Source organism: Pleurodeles waltl, chromosome 3_1 (assembly GCF_031143425.1).
Source record: "Pleurodeles waltl isolate 20211129_DDA chromosome 3_1, aPleWal1.hap1.20221129, whole genome shotgun sequence".
Classification (NCBI taxonomy): Eukaryota; Metazoa; Chordata; class Amphibia; order Caudata; family Salamandridae; genus Pleurodeles; species Pleurodeles waltl.
Genome location: NC_090440.1, coordinates 1,284,323,989 through 1,284,343,144, shown reverse-complemented (window position 1 = coordinate 1,284,343,144; position 19,156 = coordinate 1,284,323,989).

The window sequence follows — 19,156 nt, the reverse complement described above, 5'->3', positions numbered from 1 at the left end:
TAATCATTGAGATGTCATGAAACATGGGCACCCAGCTGCTCATTTAAAGGCCATTTGCTATTGCCTTGTGCACTGAAGAGACATCAAGCAGTAGAAGTCTCTCTCCTATCCCGGACTCTTTGCTGGGAACAGTGTATTGGCAATTAGACATCCTTTTTTTCCCTTTCCAGAAATCCGTTTTTTTCAGTTCTTGTGGGATTTAGACAAAGACTGCGCTGTGCTGTCTGGTCTCCTTGCTCAAATCTCCAAAAGATCCATTTCTGTTGCGATGGACAGTTGCGGGTGGCAGCGCTTCAGCGCCCATTCCTCCTCGCTTTGTTACTGGATACCAAGCTGTACAGTTACAGCAGAGCATCCCACAGCTGACCCTTTGAACTGCGCATGCGTCAGGCTAATAAAAAGCTCCAGAGGCCCCTTAACCAACAGCTCATGTCCTATCGGCCACTAAGATCCTGTGTAATTACATATCTATCTTAGGTAAAATTCACAGTGAATGAACTTGTGAAAATACATTTATCAAGATGTTATATCATTTGCTCTCATGTTTGAGGACAACATACTGTTGATTCTTTTTCCAGGCAGTTTATGCTATGTAGGTAAAGACTATTTCATCATACCCTGTAGAGGTGGGCTGGGAAGACACTGACTCACTCAAATGGGATCCTTTGGTTGATTTGTAAACAAAACATCCCTTGCCTTGCTGCAGGATGGACGGACACACACCAATACTTGCTCTCTCTCTCTCTCTCTTCTAATGTTAGTGATGTCAGTAAAGGTCATCATCTGACTGGCCTGGATTAGGTCTAAAGTACCAAAATGTGCATGTTATGCCCAATTTTCGAGGTATAACTCAGAGTAGGCAATAATTATGACTCCCAATAATTTCTGAACACAGGGGTCTCTAATTTTATCAGATGCAATATTTATTGCATCAGATGCTGGGCCCTCGAATTTGATGCATAGGTGCCCCTGAGCCAGTGGCAGCTCCTTTATGGGCCCCACAGCTACACTGCACCCCCTTGCTTCCTGGTCTATTTTTATTATATTAAGAGTAAACAATTATTCACTCTTGTTATAGTAAAAATAAAATGCAGATCTGCTTCAGGGCCAGCAAAAAACTCAGAGAGATAGTGACATTGTCTGATTGCTGACAGGTGCTTGAAAGTACCCGCACCAATGATCAGAGAGATTATTCATGGCTGGTGAACTCCCACCACCATGAGCATGTCTCTATGACTTTGTGTGTGAGTTAAAGTAAGACACAGTCAGTGAAGGAGTGAGTCAGAGTGAGTGAGAATGAGTGACAGCGTGAGTATTTGTGAGAGTGAATGTGAGTGAAGGAGGGAGATCGACAGTGAGTGTAACTGAGTGTTACAGTGTGTAAGACTGAGCAAGTCACAATAAGACTAAGTAGTTCAGAATGAGTGCGAATGAGTGCAAACTGAGTGAGTCAGATTGAAAGAGTAAATTTTGTGCAAGCAGGTATGAGAGAACCCTTCGAGAAGAAGCTCATTGGAAATCGAGCCAAGAATTACACCACACCACTTTTTAAAGGTCACCAGCCTCCACTGATGATGCCTCCCAAAGTTGGTATTTAACTCGAATTTACTGAATTGTGGAATTTAATCCGGGTAAGATTTTGAGGTATCACGAGTTTTAGGTTTCTAAAGTGCCCACATTTTTAACTTGATAGGGTGCCAGGCCCAAACGGTCCGTGTTTAAGAGCAATTTCAAAGCTGCAATTCCATTGTTCTATGCAGCACTTTAGTGTTCATTTCTGAACCTTGAAGGGGCCCTATTCTCCATCTGATTTTTAAGAAAGGTGTATTAAAGACCCTACTAATTGCCGGCTGATTTCACTCTTAGATGTTGCCGCCAAGGCTACGCATAATTGCTATTGGTGGACCTAGAAAAGTAGTTCACTGATAATAAACTTTTGCCATTTCGTCAGACAGGGCACACATATTGGACTATACAGATCTTTGGATGCCTAAGACATTTACAACAGGGCTGGTTTTAAAAAGCAATATATGGAAGGTCCTCGTTTTTTCTAAAGCACACAAAGATAATGCCAGCTGGCATATTGGCAGGGAGTTGGTACATTCCAGCCATTCCAGGCCTTATGTCATTAAGCCACCATTTAGCCAAGCTGAAAACAAAAGGTTCTACACTAAATAATGACTTATGACGACCGACCGTACACAAAACTATAGATTTCAAAAGCTGTTTCAATAATGAAGGTCATTAAAGACACTTTTTTTTCCTTCATTTGTTTGGACAAAGAACAATGCAATATTTGCAAGAACACATTTAGGTGGTCATTACAACCGTGGCGGTCGGTGTTAAAGCGGCGGTAAAATAAATGGAATCACGACCGCCAACATAGACAGCCACTTTAACACTCTGACCGCCACGGCGGTACAAACAAACACCGTGGAGGTAACCGCCAACAGACAGGCGGAAGACAATGTACCGCCCACAGTATTACAACAGGCCAAACTGCCACCTTTTCTAGGGTGGATTCACTGCAAACAAAAACACGGCGGAAACAGGAATTGGAAGGGAAAACGCTCACCTCTACACACCCCACGAGGAACCAGGATGCCGTGGAACCGGAACTCCTGATTCTCCCTGCCTTTGTCTTCCTGTTCCTCTGCCAGGAGCACGAACGCCTGCGGTGACGACCACAGTGAGTACTGCACCTACCACACAGGGGGGAGGGGAGGGAAAAAAGAGTGACACACACACGCAACACCCCCACCCACACCCCCACCCTCACCCACTACAACACACACACTAATATATATTGATACATTACAGTTACACTCCCCAACCCCCCCGGAAGAATGCAAAGACAAAGGGAAATTATTTGAACATTTGTAATCTATTAAAATCCAGTACTCAAAAATATACATTCACTACAAACAAATATATACCCCAATAATACAAGTCCAGGTATTGCACCATTAAAGTCCGTGGACCACTGGGCCCAAAATGCATGGGCGAGGTCCACACTCAATACCTGATCAAAACGGAGGGAACACTGCAGGGGCATCAGATAGAAATACAACAGGCACCTCAGGGGGAAGGGAAGGGGGGCACTTCAGCCGGATGAGTGCACGACGCCAGATCCACAAGGGGGCTCCATGCCCACTGCTGTATCCTGGGGAGTGGAAAGCCACAGTCTCACAAGTCTTTTCAGTGGGTGGGTTGCCCACTGCTTAATCCTGGGGAGTTCAAAGCCACAGTCTCACAAGTCTTTTCAGTGGGTGGGTTACCCACTGCTGCATCCTGGGGTGTGCAAAGCCACAGTCTCACAAGTCTCTCCAGTGGGTGTGTTGCCCACTGCTTTATCCAGGGGAGTGCAAAGCCACAGTCTCACAAGTCTTTTCAGTGGGTAGGTTGCCCACTGCTTTATCCTGGGGAGTGCAAAGCCACAGTCTCACAAGTCTCTCCAGTGGGTGGGTTGCCCACTGCTTTATCCTGGGGAGTGCAAAGCCACAGTCTCACAAGTTTTTTCAGTGGGTGTGTTGCCCATTTCTGTATCCTGGGGAGTGCAAAGCCACAGTCTCTCAAGTGGATAACAGTCTCCACTGGTTCTGGAGGGGGCTTTGTGCCCAAAGTGCTTCATCCTGCCAAGGACAGAGGTAATGGATGTGATACTCCACTGGTTCTGGAGGGGGCTTTGTGCCCAGAGTGCTTCATCCTGCCAAGGACAGAGGTAGTGGATGTCTTTCTCCACTGGTTCTGGAGGGGGCTTTGTGCCCAGAGTGCTACGACCTGCTCGTAGCGGACTCAGTAGAGTCGGAGCTTTCTGCGCTCATTGGCCTGCGGTGCTGGTGGTGTCCTGTGAAGTGGTGCTGGTGGCGGCGGTATCCTTGGCGGCGGTGTCCTGAGGAGCGGTGCTGGTGGAGGCGGTGTTCTTGGCAGCGATGCTGGTGGCGGCGGTGTCCTGTGAAGCGGTGCTGGTGGCGGAGGTGTCTTGTGAAGCGATGCTGGTGTAGGCGGTGTCCTTGGCAGCGGTGCTGGTGGCGGCGGTGTCCTTGGCAGCGGCGGTGTCCTGTGAAGGCAGTGTCCTGTGAAGCGGTGCTGGTGGGGGCAGTGCCCTTGGATGCGGTGCTGGTGGCGGCGGTGTCCTTTGCAGCAGTGCTGGTGGCGGCAGTGTCCTGTGAAGCGGTGCTGGTGGCGGGGGTGTCCTTGGCAGCGGTGCTGGGGGCGGCGGTGTCCTGTGAAGCGGTGCTGTTGGCGGAGGTGTCCTGTGAAGCGGTGCTGGTGTAGGCGGTGTCCTTGGCAGCGGTGCTGGTGGCGGCGGTGTCCTTGGCAGCGGTGCTGGTGGGGGCGGTGTCATTGGCAGCGGTGTCCTTGGCAGCGGTGCTGGTTGGGTGGGGTCCTGTTAAGGCGGTGTCCTGTGAAGCGGTGCTGGTGGCGGCAGTGTCCTGTGAAGCGGTGCTTGTGGCGGCGGTGTCCTTGGCAGCGGTGCTGGTGGTGGCAGTGTCCTTTGAAGCTGTGCTGGTGGCGGTCTTGTCCACCGTGCAGGTTTGCGGCAACTTGCCTTTATTTCTGTGCCACTTCCCCACCTTGGATGGTGGCGCAACTGTCTTCCCACTCCCAACTGTACTCCTGGGAGAGCCTTTGGTGCCAGATGTGTTGCCTTTCTCCCACCGGGCAGTGGCCAACTTTTTATGCTTCTGAGGTAGGGGACTTTCCGTGGTCTGGATCCTAGGCACACTGGCTGCCCTGCTGCTTGGCGCACTCCAGAAGCCGGTTACTGCTGGCACCACTGTTCCTGGTGATGTAGTGGCTGAGGTGCTGGGTTGGGACCTGGAAAGGTGGGCCCTAGGGGACTGAAGGGGTGGGGGAGGTGAGGGGAAGAGGTTAAGGTTGGACAGGAAAAGTTTTTGGGACACACTGGGACGGGTAGATGGAGGGGGTTCGGGAGTGGAGGAAGCGGTAGTGGTTGTAGGAGGTGTACGTTTGCTGACTTTGGGAGAAGGTGCATGGGCTGGAGGCTGTCGTGAGGTGGATGGATGTTGGGTGGGTGTGTGCCTGCTTTTGTGTAGTTTGGGAGGTGGGCTCACAGACACACTGGGAGAGGACACAGGGGATGTTTGAATGGTAGTGTGGGTGGTGAGTGCACGGGAGCGGGGTGTGTTGATGAGTGTGCTGGTGATGGACGTAGTGGCTGAAGATGTAGTGCATGCAGCTGTGAGTGGAGACGAGACAGGGAGGTAGGAGGGAGACAAGGAGGAGGGGGGCACAGTGGAGGCAGTGGATGTTGGTATGTGTGCATGGGTATGATGCTTGTGTGAGTGCCTTTGGGATGTGTGGTGCTTATGTTTGCCAGAGCTTCCCTTGTGTGCATGCTGGTCTGATGGCGTGCTTGGGATAGGCTGAGGTACAGGGGATTGGAGCTGGGTGGAGGAAGTTAGAGGGGGGAGGCTGGACACAGGGACAATGGCTGCCATCAGTGCTGAGGCCAGAGTCTGAAAAGCTCGCTGTTGGGCTGCTGGTGGGCGCTGACCTACAGGAATAGTACAGGGGAAAAGGAGAAGATATAACCATCCGCACCATCACAGTCATTGGCCCGCATCCCTACCCTTGCCATGACGCACATCCACTCACCGTTGTTTCATGCACACCTCATTCTCCCCCCTTCTTCCATCCACACCACTCTACACAGGCATTGCCCATACAGCATGCTCACAGTGTACTTACCTGTTTGTCTGGAGGACCGTAGAGTAGAGTGTACCGGGGTAGGACCCCATCCACTAGTTTCTCCATCTCCTCCGTGCTGAAGGCAGGGGCTCTTTCCCCAGACACATGAGCCATTGTCTCTTCCAGACTGAGGTCACAGCAGCACTTGCAGTGTAGGTCCTCTTCTGTCGAAGATCAGGAATCAAGTGAGTGAACAGAGAGAAAATGGCGGTCACGTCCGTGGCGGTGCGTACCGTCACCGCCGGTGTACATCGTCATTGGCTCCTGGAACCCATAGGGTCTAATGTTAAACAATGCAGGATTGCACCGCAGTCTTTGACCGCCTACCGCGACAGTGTACAATGCCAGCACAGTTACCTCATTTCCCCTTGTCCACATTACAGGTCAGGCAGCCACCATTTCAGGGGGCCACATGGCATTGATTTTAAATGCGTCACATTCTGAGGAATACATTCTGAGGAATAGCAGCATCCCTTATGTGATGAGGCAACTCCAGAGGCACTGTGTGTGGCTATTAGGTGAGGACATGGACCCTATACAGTGTGATTAGGTGTCTGGGTCTGGGGATATCCCTAAGAGTTAGTCTGTGTCTAACAGATTTCCCTCGACATTTGCAGGTGTCTCTGGTTACCCCAACCTGTCATGGCTACTGACTCCAGTGAGGAATCCCAGAACAAGGGCAGAGGAATGCTACAATGAGGCCCAAGGGTGAACTAGGAGGGTTATAGAGAGGACATTCGGCCTCCTGAAGGCCAGGTTCCGGTGCCTCCATATGACAGGTGGTTCCCTTTACTACTCACCAAAGAAGGTGTGCCAGATCATCGTGGCCTGCTGTATGCTGCACAACTTGGCTTTGCGACAACAGGTGCCTTTTCTGCAGGAGGATGGTCCAGAAGGAGGTCTTGTGGCAGCTGTGGAGCCTGTGGACAGTGAAGGCGAGGAAGCAGAAGAAGAGGATATCAACACCAGAAACACGGTAATTCATCAATACTTCCAGTGAGACACAGGTAAGAAGACATCACTGCTGCTACATGTGATACCCTTGTTCTACCTCTCATCTGTCTGTCACTTTCACCCAGTGCCTGGACCCTGAGTTGTCACTTTCCCTTTCAATTTCACATATGTGGGTCCCACTGTGTGACATCTGCTTTGTTTCCTCATAGACTAGAGCTGTGTGACATAGGTATGTTGACAATACAATGCATATAGCAGTTTTATACAGTTATTGCAAATACACATTTTCGAAAGCACAGACTGACTCCAGATAGATTTGTGATTTAAGGGTGTTTATTAAAGTGCTAAATAGTGGAGGGGGTTGTAAAATGGTCAGGGGTGATGGTGGAGGAATGTCCATGGCAGAGTCCAGTCTATTAGTCTCACAGGTGCATTGTCCAAAGGGGCATAGGAAGTGGAGCTGGGGAAGTTTAAGGATGGACAGGGTGACGAAGTGGGACAGAAGGATGACAATCAGGGTGGTCTCATCTTTTGGCGGGGTCTTGGCATTGTTCTCTGTCTTTGTCCTCGATCTCAGGGACCGATTGCATGGTGGTTCTCCATCTGCAGGGGGTGGGGTGCTGGTGTCGTGGTCCTGTGGTGGTGCCTCCTGTCCACTAGCGCCGGTGGAGGTGGTGGGCATTTCATCGTCCAGGCTAGTGTCAGGGGCCCCTTGTTGTGCCACAGTGTCCCTCCTGGTGTTGACGAGTTCCTTCAGCACCCCTACAATGGTGCCCAGGGTGGTATTGATGGATTTGAGTTCCTCCCTGAACCCCAAATACTGTTCCTCCTGCAGCCGCAGGGTCTCCTGAAATGTGGCCAGTACCATTGCCATCGTCTCCTGGGAATGGTGGTAGGCTCCCATGATGTTAGAGAGGGCCTCGTGGAGAGTGGGTTCCCTGGGCCTGTCCTCCCCCTGTAGCACAGAAGCCCTCCCAGTTCCCCTGTGTTCCTGTGCCTCTGTCCCCTGAACCGTGTGCCCACTGCCCCCAGGTCCCTGGTGTTGTTGGGGTGGTGGGTTAGCCTGGGTTCTCTCTAGTGGTGGACACACTGCTGCTTGACGTGTCCTGGGGACAGAGGTATGGGCCTGCTGGGTGGGTGCTGTGCTGGTGTTTCCAGAGGGGGGAGGCTCTGTTGTGGCTTGTTCAGTGTGAGGGGAACCAACTGTCCCGAGGTCCCAGATGGGCTGCTCTGGTCATCTAGATCCAGTTGGACAGAGCTGCTGTCATCACTGTGGGCCTCTTCTGTGGGTGGAGTGGACATGTCTGGAACCTCCTGTCCGGTGACGTTGGGTAGGGGTCCTGCAGGGGTTAAAGGCATGATTATTGCATCTGTGTGCCATGGTGTGCAATGGGTGGGTGACCCTGTACCACAGTGCTTGCATTCTTGTGTAGGACCTTGTGTGCTAAATGTTTAGGGGTGTGTGTGGGTATGTGCAGTGGCCATGCATTGGTGATGGGTGTCCATGCTTAGTTGTTGCATGCAGGGCTTGGTGTTGGGATGTGTGGTTTGTGATAGTGGGACATGTGTGAGGAGTTGGAGTGATGGGGGTGAGGGCGAGGGTGGGGGTATGTGATAGCATGCAGGTAGGGTGGTGGATGAAGTATTTAAAGATTTGCTAACACAAAAAGAGGGACCTGGAGTATTTCTGGTCCAGGCTACAATCTCCCTGTGATAGTGATTATATAAAGGTACACTGTTCCAAAGGCACAAAATGTAGAAAGAAAAAGAAGAAGATGAAAACAGGGGAGACCTGAAATCTCAGGAGCAAGAGCCCTCAAGCATCACTCTGGATGACTGGTATCATCATCGGGAATAGCTCCTCACTAGGCCGGCACTGCAATGCCTAGTGGGCACCCCATAGTGGGGGCTCTCAGCCGAATTTATGAGATAGTGACTGGAAGGTTCAACAGTGCAAAATAAGGGTGCCGCAAGTCACCACACCAAGCAAAAAAGAAGTGAAAGAGGTTCTAAAATTGGTTATTCATCCATAAACTTCATCATTTAATCGGTCTAGTATAACAAGGATGAAGACCAAGGTTAAAAGCAATTTTGAAAGTAAAATTGAGGATTATTCTCATATTCCTTTCAAAAGTCAATAAATGTGCTAGAGTGTCCTAAAAAAATTAATTAAAGGAAACCTCTATAAAATGGTCGACATGTTTCGTGTCTATCGGTCTATCCAGATCCACTGACTCTTCATCAGGACCTACATGACTGGGTAAGTAAACCTCTTGAGAAATATATGAAAACCGGTCACTTACTTTAGTTAACTGGTAATACAGGTACCCACCCCCTACTCGAGAACAGGTTCCATGGGTAAGGCGTCTCTAGGACTCAGGGTGACAATATTAGTGCACTGGTCCTATTGTGGGACCTACCCTCGGAGATCACCTCCCGGAAACAACCCAGTATTTAAAGATTTGCCTTACCAGAGTCCACTCCTCCAACTACTCCTGCGAGGCCCTCAGGATGCAGTATAGCCAAGACCTGCTCCTCCCATGTTGTTAGTTGTGGGGGAGAAGGTGGGGGTCCGCTGCCAGTCCTCTGAACTGCAATCTGGTGTCTTGAGACCACGGAACGTACCTTCCCCCGTAGGTTGTTCCACCTCTTCCTGATGTCATCCCTTGTTCTTGGGTGCTGTCCCACTGCGTTGACCCTGTCCACGATTCTGCGCCATAGCTCCATCTTCCTAGCTATGGTGCTGTGCTGCACCTGTGATCCGAATAGCTGTGGCTCTACCCGGATGATTTCCTCCACCATGACCCTGAGCTCCCCCTCAGAAAACATGGGGTGTCTTTGCAGTGCCATGGGGTGGTGTGGGTGATGTGTGGGGTGGTGTGTGTTGTGATGTGTGGGGTGATGTTTAGGGGTGTGTGGTGTTTTGTGCGTGGATGTTGTGTGAGTGATGGAGGTGAGTGCCTGTGGATTCTAATTTGTAGATGGTGGTGTCTCTCTCTGGCCTTCAGGCACAATTGTGGTCGTAAGGGTTTGTGGGTGATGTGGGTGTGTGTTTTATATAGTATTGGATGTGTGGGAGTGGTGTGTGTATGTGTATCAGGTGTGTGTATTTCGAATTGTTCAATGTGGTAGTGTTTTGTAAATGTGTGTGTATTTTGACCGTGGCGGTGTGTACCACCAATGGAATACCGCAGTTGAAAGACCGCCGCGTGGATTCGTGGGTTGTGATAGTGTGGGCGTATTGCTGTTGGCGTGACGGTGTCGGTTTTGTTATCGCCAGTTTATCACTGACCTTTGGTGTGGCGGACTTGTGTGGGTGTCTGGATTTTGGTGGATTCCAGGCTGTGGGTCGTAATAGCTGTGGTGGAATTCCGCAGCGGTGTGTTGCCGGTCTTCTGCACGGCGGTAAGCAGCATTTACGGCCAATGTTGTAATAACCCCCTTAATGTCCGGAAAAGCTTGAGTCAAGTGAGGCAGTAAGTGAGACATCTAAAACAAGACCAGCGCACACATGGCTACACATAAAACATTGCCTAAGCTTGTGGATGGCAACAGCAGCGCCCTTAAACGATATTGCCTATAGATATCTACCACAGATAGCCAGTTAGCACAAACAAGTGGTCAAGTACTTAAAATCAGCTTTGACACAACTTGATCTTAAGAGCCCCTGGCCCTGGAATAATTCAAATTTGCTTTCTTCTAATCCTCATCATCGAGTTTGAGAGCTATAGGCCTTGAAAATGAATTTGTCAGGGGAGTAGGTGCTATTTATTATATCCGATGAAATTAGACTCACTCAACTTCAGAATTAATCAGGCACAGCAAATTGCACATATTCCGAGTTTTTGGGGAATAACATTTCGATTTTTGTGTTTACTGCACCAAAATCTGCAAGTTACAGTAAATACACGATCTTCTCCTGTTGAATTCCGGAAGGTTTTACCGAGATTTAGCACACCTGGTAATTACAGAGTGCAGTACATACTACAGAATTGAGATTTTCCTAGCCTTGGTGTTAAGAGAAAGCAAATCATTATTCGGCCAGGCCGTAAAAAATCTCAGCACTAAATTAACATCCCACATTACATTATATTTAGGGGATGGAAGAAAAACACATCTTACTCCCTTTAAAAAATGACAGATGAGAGGATGTTTACCATTCGGTCTACCATTGACTCTATGATGTTCAGCTGAAATGGCTGATCTGTAAGTGTTGATAGTGCGATAGGCCTTACCCTGGGAGGCCAAGGAAGCAAGGAAGTTCACAACCAACATTACATCAGCTGAAAAGGGATCTGAATTCCTGTCCATACACCAGCTACACCAAATGGCCCATGCAGATTTGTAAGCCTTGGAGGTACCAGGAGCCCTGAACTGTTAGATGAGTTTGAGAGCATCCTCCGAAATTCCTGGGGTTCCCCAGGATGACCCGAAATCCTCCAAACAATGAGGAACAAGGAGTTGTCGAGGACCATGTGGTGTTGTCGACCCTGGGGATCTAAGAGCAGGTTGGGGAAACGAAGAAGCCAGACCGGACGGTCATTTGTTAATTCCAATAGAGTTGGATACCAAGGCTGAGCCTGCCAAAATGGGGTTATGAGAACTAGTGTGGATTGCTGTTGCCGCGCTTGTGAAAGGATTCAAGGAATCAGAAGGAAGGGAGGAAAAGCGTAAAGAAGAGATGATGTCCAAATCTGAAGGAAAGCATCCATGGCAAGAGCCTGCAGATCCGGCCTCCAACTGAAAAAAGAAGGAAGGTGGGAATTGAGACGAGAAGCAAAAAGGTCTATGGATATGTTGCCAAAGATGGAAATACGATGATTGAACACTGGAGGGTGCAACTGCCAATAACTGGAATTGTGAGGATGACTGGAGTACCAGTCTGCAACTGTATTGAGGTAAACTGCTCTGACTGAGATTTGTCGAGGAAGACAATATTCACAGAGATGCTTTGCCAGGGTAGATAAAATCTTGGACCTGGTGCCTCCTAGATGGTTGATGTATCTGACGGCAGTTAAGTTGTCCATCCTGAGACGAATGGTGCAACTTACCCTGTCCTTTGTAAAGGAGCGGATGGCAAAGGAACCCGCAAGCATCTCTAAACTGTTTATGTGCAAGAAGGACTCCTTCAGAGACCATGCGCCTTCAGTCGAGAACTGACCACATCTTGCGCCCCAACCAGTCTGACTTGCATCAGATTCTAATACAAGATCTGAGGAGGCAGAGAAGATAGTTCTCCAGTTCCAGGCATCTAGGTGAGTCAGCCACCACAGAAGTTCCTCTTTGGACTCGGAGTCTAGAACAAGTGGATCAGAATAGGCAAAGCCCTTGTGAAGATGGCGTATCTTCAGATGTTGGAGGGCACGATAGTGCAGAGGACCTGAGAAAATAGCTTGAATAGCAGAAGGGAGAAGCCCCACTAGACAAGCTAGAGTTCTGAGGTAAATGTGAGGAAGAGACAAAGATTGAAGAATTGTAAGAGTAGTGTCTATGAGAAAACCAAGGAGTTCCAGTTTTTGAGTTGGAACGATGGCTGATTTCTGAAAGTTGATGAGGAATCCCAATTTGAGTAGAAGATCCTGACAAACATGTTACTGAACAAGGAGAAGGTCAATGTCTTGTGCCATCAGGAGAAAATCATCTAGGTAAAGAATCAGACGGATACCGTGAGATCAGAGGAAGGCCGCTACAGGCTTGAGAATCTTGGTGAAACACCAAGGGGCCGAAGAGAGCCCAAAAGGAAGAACCTTGAATTGGTAAAAAGAGTTTTGCCATTGAAATTGAGGACATTTTCTGTGTGAGGGATGAATAGGTACTTTGAGGTAAGCATCTTGAAGGTCTAATCTGACCAGCAAGTCATTTTGTAGTAAAATATCCCTAAGATGGAGGAAGGTCTCCATCTTGAAATATTGATAGATTACAAAATTGTTGAACTTTTTTAGGTTCAGAACTAGTCGAAACTTCTGGTTTTTCTTTTGGACCAAGAAAATGGTACTGAGGAAACCTGAAGAGTCGAACAGAACTTGTTCAATGTCTTGTTTGGCGAGGAGGGACTGGATCTCGTTGTGGATAAGTTGGTTTTGCTCTTGAGAAAAGACAAGGGGAAGAGGGAAAAGGGACTGACTTGGGGGTTGATAAAACTCTAAGAGGTAATTCTGAAATTATTGAATTATCCAGGGATCTGACGTGAGAAACAACCATGAATCTAGAAACAAAGCCAGTCTGCCTCCTTCTGGAGGAAGGCCCGAATTGGAAACACTTACCGGAAATCTGCTCTCCTTTGTTGGCATAACCTCTGCTTTGATAACCTCTTGAGCGATAGGGTTAGAAACTTGGCTTGTATCCTGTGTAGGTATCAAGCTGGTTCTGCTGGTTGTAGGAGTCTCGGTTGGCATACTGACCTCTGAGGGAGCGGCCGGCAGAGCGACTCCTGCCTTTGTCGGCCCTGGCGAAAACCTGTTGCAAAAAAATATTTTTAATAGAAAGATGAGCTTTGTCCAGGGTGGCAAAAGTGGAGACGTACTTGCCCAGTTCCTTGATGAAGGAGTCTCCAAATAACAAACCTTTAGCCGAAGGGCCCTCATCTTTGGAGGCCAAAGACGCCAGTTTGGGGTCGATCTTTAGAAGGAGAATCTTCCTCCTTTCAATAGAGAATTGGGTGTTCGCATTCCATAGCAGACAAATAGCGCGTTGCGCCCAATTGGAAAGAACCACAGGGTCTATTGGAGAATGATCCATTTTGGACAGTATCATTATCCGACAGGGCAGCACTGCTGCCCCGTCGGATAATGATCCCATTTCCACCAGCCTTTCCCTGGCGGTTTTTCCTACCAGGTAAAGGCTGGCGGAACGGGTGCTCTGGGGCCTCCCTGGGGGCCCCTGCACTGCTCATGCACTTATCATGGGGAGTGCAGGGGCCCCAGTGCCATGCCCCATCGCGCAGGTCACTGCCCGATTTACGGGCAGTGATATGCGTGGCGGGTGCAGCTGCACCCACCGCACTGTGGCACTGATGGCGGCTCCATGTGGAGCCGCCGGCAATGTACTGGCCAGCCATTCTGCTGGGCCTGCGGGCGGAAACGAGGTTTCCACCCGCCGGCCCAGTCGACTGTTCATAATACGGCCGGCAGGGTTCCAGGGAGGCTGGCGGTCACTTGAAAGACCGCCAGAATGAACAAGGCGATGTAAACCGCCGTGATCATAATGAGGGACTTAGGCCTTCATTCCAACCCTGGCGGTCTATGACCGCCAGGGCGGAGGGCAGCGGAAGCACCGCCAACAGGCTGGCGGTGCTTCCTGGGCTATTCTGACCGCGGCGGTAAAGCCGCGGTCAGAAAAGGGGAACCAGCGGTTTCCCGCCGGTTTTGCCCTGGCCCAGGGAATCCTCCATGGCGGTGCTGCTTGCAGCGCCACCATGGGGATTCCGACCCCCTTCCCGCCAGCCTGTTTCTGGCGGTTTCCACCGACAGAACCAGGATGGCGGAAACGGGTTTCGTGGGGCCCCTGGGGGCCCCTGCACTGCCCATGCCACTAGCATGGGCAGTGCAGGGGCCCCCTAACAGGGCCCCATACAGATTTTCACTGTCTGCTTTGCAGACAGTGAAAATCGCGACGGGTGCCACTGCACCCGTCGCACCCCTGCAACTCCGCCGGCTCCATTCGATGCCGGCTTCCTCGTTGCAGGGGCTTTCCCGCTGGGAAGGCGGGCGGCCTTTTGGCGGTCGCCAGCCCGCCCAGCGGTAAAGTTGGAATGGCCGCTGCGGTCATTCAGCGGTAACCGCATGGCGGGCGGCGACCGCCGCCCGCCGCGGTCAGAATGACCGCCTTAGTCTGCAACATGGTCAGCAGGATACCATTCCTTAGAGTTAGGATGAACCATGAAGAAAGGGTCAAACATGGGTTCACCAGAGTGGTCTACCAAGACATGAGACACAGGGTGAGTGGCACCACCGTCAATAGGAGAAATTCTGCGCCTTTTCTCTGAAGGACCATAAAGATATGGATCTGAAGATCCATCCATATCATCTGCATAACTAAGAGAGTCATCATCGTCATCAGTATCTCTTAAGTGGGTAATGTGGAGAGGGGAGGAAGGGGTTCCCAATTTAGAAACCTCTAGGGTGGGAGGACCAAAAGAAACAGAAACACCTTTTGAAGGCCCGGGAAGGGTGGCCGCACATTTCTTGCCTTTCTTAGAAGGCATATCAGTAGCAGAAATATTTTTGGAAAAGGAGGCTTCTAAATATTTGGATATGTCCAACGTTGAGATGGAAACTGCCTGTTGAACAGAATCCTTAATAAAGGACTTTAAGGTTTCCTTAAAAAATTGGGAGTCTTCTTCTTCAGACATACTGAAGGAAGAAAAAATACACAGGCACAATAAAGCAAACCAACTGAGCTGAAAAAACTGGAGTAGTTAACTTGTTCTGGCTAATAAAGGGTTAAAAAATCAGCTTGTGAAGTCAGGGAGTGGCCTTAAGGGGTGGGCGTGAAGAAACTGAAGGGAAAAGCCTACTGCGAGCCAAGGAGGTGGTAACAGGAAAAGATAACCCCTCCCAGGGGAGTTGCCCTCAGGGAAAGAGGTTCTGTGTCTCGGCAATACGGCCGAATCAAGGCACGGGAAGGAATAGAAGAGAAACACTGCCACACATGAGGCAAATGTGAAGTTCCGGCTGCACGCATCTACGACGGCTAAAAACTACCGTTGGTAGACGCAGAAGGGATTAAGCACAGAGAAATGGCGCGCAAGCACAGCTGGAATACAGATTAAAAAAACTGTAAAAACACCTATCAGTAACAAATAAATACAATAGATGTACATGTAAGAAAATTTGAAAGAAGAATTGGAGTACTTATCTTGACTGCGAGCAGCAAGAAAAGAGGACTTGTTCGCAGCCAATGTATTAATAGCTGGATTCGACATCCTATGGGATGTTCCCATTGTGATGTCACTTTGTGGTTTTTTACTGTTCTTGGGAAATGTAGTTTTTGTTCTTGGCTGCTGTTTAAATTAAAGCAAGAGAAGACTGCATAATACTCGCCTCTGGTCTTGTAATAAATATTAGAATTCCGGTGTGTGCAGGGGCCCGAAATACTGTCCAACCCGCAATCATGGCCATATTCTTGTGCATGACAAGGCAGAATTGAAATGTAGCTTATGACGTGCTGTATGCGAAAAACTGACATACGTCTAATTCATACGAGCCAGAATAAAAAACAGAAAGGTTTTTTCTCTTTTTACAGTGGATGATACCACATGCCAGGAAGCAATTAATGAGGTGCTTGAACAATGACAATCCATTGATTTTATCTAGGGTAGTTTCATGTGTTAATGCGGTTGCAAAGCATTTTAAAGAGCAGGGACAGTACAATATAATGGGAACACATTAATATGGAGTAATTTTAACTGTTAAGTGATGAATCTGTCAATTATTTAGCTTGTATTTTGAATTGCACTCAGTTTTATGTTTTCTATATATTAACATTTCGTAAAATAAACGTGTAGGGTTTAACTCCATTTCAGTACTTTGTACGGTTGTACGGCTTGTAGCGTTTATGAACAATACATGTATAAGTGCAATGAACTCACCGCAACTTCACTCAGTCCTACATGGCTTAAGTCATACCTATGACATGTCAAACCACTTCCTCAGCAGAAAAGGGGAAGTTTAAAAAGGAATAATAATTTCCCTTGCCCGATGGAATGAAGACACTAATTTAAGATTAAACCCTGGCGCTAGTCGCAATGCGAATCTCTTGTGGAAGACCGAAAAATAGGAAAACCAAATAGACAACAATGACCCCAATTTTCCAATCTGGAGCCCGATCTGATTGTCACCAGGAAGTATAATAACATCCCCAAAACAGTAACTCCTGTTAAAAACAAATATCACTGTGATTTTTTGCTATTGTGATACCTTTTTACAAAAACGTTTTTGTGAATTTTGTGTATTGTGCATTATTTCAGCCCTTATCATACTACAGGAGTTCCTGTTTTTAGTGGTGGGGCATTATTAGATTTTTTTCATTTGTTACCCCGGGCTCCTTAGTATATGAGGTGGGTGGCTGTCTTTTTCTGCATATGTAGCCACCAAAAAGATCAGTTTTAGGGTGACCTATGCCACGAAGGGAGAAAGTAGTAGGGCCGAGAATACAGGTGTAAGTCCCAAGCAGGAACAACTGATGCAAGAGGGGGGAGACAGAGATTAAAACCCAACAGGAGCCAAGGGCCAGATGTATGAAAAGTTTTTGCACTCGCAAACTGTGTGAATCGCAAAATTTGGCCGTTTGCGAGTGCAAAAGCGTGGTCTGCGATGCATGAAAACCATTCGCAGACCAAAAATAAGAAATCATAATTTTTGCGATTTTTTGCGTTGCGAGCTGGTTTTGCGAGTCGCATTTTGCGATTCGGTATTTCCAGTAGGAAATTGCGAAGCGCAAAATGCGATTCGCAAAATCCAAATCGCAAAGAGATGCATAAAAAAATCTCAAATTGCGATTTTTCGCAGAATGCCATTTTGCACATGCAAAATACCATGAACTGAAACCAGGTGGTAACCAGGTGCATCCTATATAAAGAGGCCAAGAATGCCTCAGACTCTTTCCATCAATGGCTGCACTCTACGAAATGGCGAGGAGGATGAGGATCATGGCAGGTTTGAGGAGAGGGAGGAGGAGACAGGAGCGCATTTTCAGAGTGCGCATTACACTTTTTGACCTGACAGAGAAGGAAATATATGAGAGGTATAGGTTGAACTCAGCCATGATACTTGACCTGATAGCTGAGCTACAACCCATACTGCAGCACGCAACACATAGGAGTCATAGCATACCCACCCATGTGCAGGTATTATGCTCCCTACACATACTCGCCTCAGGGAGCTATCAAGGGGTCATAGCAGCAGCTGGAGGGGTATCACAGAGTACCCTCTCCAGATTTTTTATTCCTTTCATCAACGCCATGCTGAGCAAACTACAACAGTACATCAGATTCCCCCACACCCCACAGGAAATACAGCAGACAAAACTAGAGTTACAGTTCCCCCACGTCCTAGGTGCCATAGATGGCACACATGTGGCAATATGTCCACCATCAACCACAGAGTATGTGTACCAAAACCGTAAATACCAACATTCCATGAATATTCAGGTGATATGCAATGCCTCCTATATCATAACTGATCTCGTGGACAGGTACCCAGGGAGCACACATGATTTGTACATCTTTCGCCACAGCGGCATTCACACAAGACTGCTAGCTGGGGATTTCGGTGAAGGATATCTACTAGGTATTGTCCCTCTGCACACTGGCGCATTGATGCCGTTGTGATGTCAGATGGCTCACTTACTCATTATACCCTCTGTTCCTTCCAGGAGACAGTAACTACGCAGTGCGCACCTACATGATGACGCCCTACCTCAATCCTACAACACCAGCTGAACGGAGATACAATGCAGCACACAGGGCAACCCGCAACGTGGTGGAGCGCACATTTAGACTGCTGAAGAGTCGCTTCCGGTGCCTCCACAAAAGTGGAGGGGCACTACAGTACAGTCCAGAGACAACATGTAGAATAATGGCTACTTGTGCAATCTTGCACAATATAGCTACAACCAGGGGCATACCTGTAGAAATCAGTGACACTGAATCAGATGAGGATGACGATCCCATACCACCTCTAAAGCCAGCAGACAGGACCAGTGCAGCAGAGGGAAGGCAGAGGCATGCCGACATCATACACAACCATTTCAGACGTGAGTATGAATGACACAAATCCACTGACAACTGTACCTGTAGTGATATAAATGTATTACCTTACGTCAGGTAATGTATGAGTGAGTAATAAATGAAACAGGTGATGTGACAAACGCAAAACAACTAATGACCAGAGTAATACACTATTTCCTCATAGTGGCAACAGCAGTCTAATGGCAGCAAGAGTCATTTTTTTCTCCCACGCACACCACTCGTGTGCCCAGTTACGTCACTAGCACCTCTATTGCCAGCCTTCAGTGGCAGTGCTGTGCCTGGCACTGCGCCGTCTGGTGTCTGCTGCTGGTACGGCAACACTGCTGACGCTGGAACTGTCCTCAGTGTCCCCCAGTGCTACCTCACTTGGAGTGGCTGATCTTTGTCCCATGATGTGTTCTATCACATTTGTGATCTGAACAAGTCCCTGGACAATGTCCCTGCTGCTATGTGCAGCCTCCACTTGTGCAGCCACTGCGCGACGGGCGATCAATGCAGTAGAATTTGCCATCCTGTTAGAGGACCGGCAGTAGCTGCCAAACATTGTCCGGAATCTGCGCTCCTGTCTGCGCCGGCTCTCCCTCTCATGGCGCAGCTCCTGGCAGAGGTCACGGACAGCACTTGTAAGGTCCCTGGGGCATATTTATACTCTGTTTGCGCCGAATGTGCGTCAAACTTTTTGACGCACAATCGGCGCAAACCCTGCCCCATATTTATACTTTGACGTCTGACCCCGCG